The 1,944-nt window shown below is 45.2% G+C and overlaps 1 long non-coding RNA gene across 1 annotated transcript; it reads left to right on the top strand.

Annotated features, from left to right (window-relative positions):
• The first annotated feature begins 1,000 nt into the window (after positions 1-1,000).
• Positions 1,001-1,496, top strand: LOC130609693 (uncharacterized). Its single transcript, XR_008974850.1, has 3 exons — positions 1,001-1,190; positions 1,290-1,356; positions 1,452-1,496. It is a non-coding gene; the product is annotated as an uncharacterized LOC130609693 (long non-coding RNA).
• Positions 1,497-1,944: the final 448 nt, after the last annotated feature.

Here is a 1,944-nt window from a genome sequence, read left to right as displayed (position 1 = left end):
CAACTGTCAGAGAGTCTGTACAGAAAGAACCTGCTGAATCAATGCATCCAGAATGGGAGTGAAAGCATCACTAAAATATATCCTTCTTGGATTATTCATAATTTAACTATAAAGCAAAACATGATCATGAGCAATAACGGTATGTGACTTAAATAATTTCATTCAGAGCAGTGCATTAGTGTGAGCACTGGCAAAACTGCTGCAGCAGTTTAATATGCAATGGCTTTATAATGATGGTGTCCTGGGTTCAGCAGTAGCAGTCATTTTTCTCCTTCTTAGCAGCTGGTGCAGTTCTGTGGTTTTGACTTTCGGCCTGGGAACAGCGCTGATAACACCTATGGTTTTTAGCTGCTGCTCAGTAATGTTTACGCTGACCAAGGGCTTTCTGTGTCTCATGCTCTGTCAGGGAGGAGGGGAAGCCAGGAGGAAGCTGAGACAGGACACCTGACCTAAACTAACCAAAGAGGTATTCCATACCACAGCACATCATGCCCACTATATAAACTGGGGTCAGTTACCCAGAAGGGCTAGATCACTGCTCAGGTCAGGCTGGGTATCGGTCGGAGGGTGGTGAGCAGTTGTATTCTCTTTCCTTGTTATTTCCCTTACCATTATTATTATTGGTGGTAGCAGTAGTGATCTGTGTTATACCTTAGTTACTGAACTGTTCTTATCTCAACCTGTGGGAGTTATGTTCTTTCGATGCTCCTCCCCATCCCTCCAGGAGCTGGGGGAGGAAAGGGGGGAGTGAGAGAGAGGCTGTGTGGCTGGGCTTAAACCACGACAGAGGGTTATGACTGTATATTTGTATCTGTCTTTGCCACAATGCTTCAGACAGACTTTTCATCCCCAATAGGATTCAGTGCTTCCAGCAACCCCAAATTCTCCCTCTGTGGTGTCAATGGAAAGCTGCATCCAAGAGCATTGTGTTGCTGTGGCAACACATTCCAGTTCCCTAGGGACCTCCTTGGCTTGGTGACATCTGTGGTAGGTCAAACTCTGTCAAAGCAGCTGCCCCCTAAAAAACAGGACAGCCCTGGCCCTGGTGACGTGAGTGTGCAGAGGTAGATGACCTGATGGGTGTAGAACCATACGCTCACAGCCTGGTCTAGACTAGAAGAGAGTCACCAGAGAGTGGTTCTTCACAGGCAGTGAGATGAGGTTACTGCCAAAAGGAGCTTTACCATTTGGTGAGTTAAAATAAGGTGGCAGGAAAAACTGTATCGGCAGGAGGGGCTTAGCTGAAGGGAGCAAGTGTTGAGGCCACTGTTCTTGCTTTGTATAATCAGGACCTGCAAACATACTGCAACATCAGAAATAATAGTCTCTTGCTATACAATGCATCTATGAATGGAGGTAATCTTGTGTGTTAATTTTAGAGTAGTCCAGTACACAGCATCATGTACACAGTGGATTAAACATCAATTTACAACATGACTGTGTTCATACAGAGCCTCCTGCTTGATGTGCCTTCAGGCAGTCCAACAATCAGACCCCTTCCTGTGGAAAAACACTGACGAGTTCTCAGGAGCCCATAGACCCTTAATCATAACTGAGTTTAAGGAGATCTGTACCAGACATGTTCTGGGACTTTACTTGGAGCCATCTGTGTAGCTGCTAGCAAAATGAGGGGTTTCAAGCTTTACTGCATGGATGTCAGTTATCCACAGCACTTGAAGAGCTGTGAGAAGCAGGCAGATGGTAAAGGACAAAAGAATTTATGCAAGACGATAGGTAATATCCTTCTCATTTGTCTGTCGTAGGAATCTTTTCTCCCTTTACACTGTTGGATTAAGAAGCCCTTGAATAAACAGCATCTCTTGAACGCAACCCTCAGTTTCTGTGTGCTAGCAGTGCTTTGCTTTTCTTTTAAGCTTACACTGAATGTTGCAGAAGAGCACAGTCTGCTTCAGGAGTCTAGTGTTACTTTTTGGCTCTGGAGAC

The sequence above is a fragment of the Pezoporus wallicus genome, unplaced genomic scaffold (assembly GCF_028554395.1).
Source record: "Pezoporus wallicus isolate ANWC-B61680 ecotype Strahan unplaced genomic scaffold, APGP_CSIRO_Pwel_v1 contig_14752, whole genome shotgun sequence".
NCBI classification, from domain to species: domain Eukaryota; kingdom Metazoa; phylum Chordata; class Aves; order Psittaciformes; family Psittacidae; genus Pezoporus; species Pezoporus wallicus.
The sequence above is the reverse complement of the archived record's forward strand: the minus strand, read 5'-3'. Positions and strand labels throughout refer to the sequence as shown.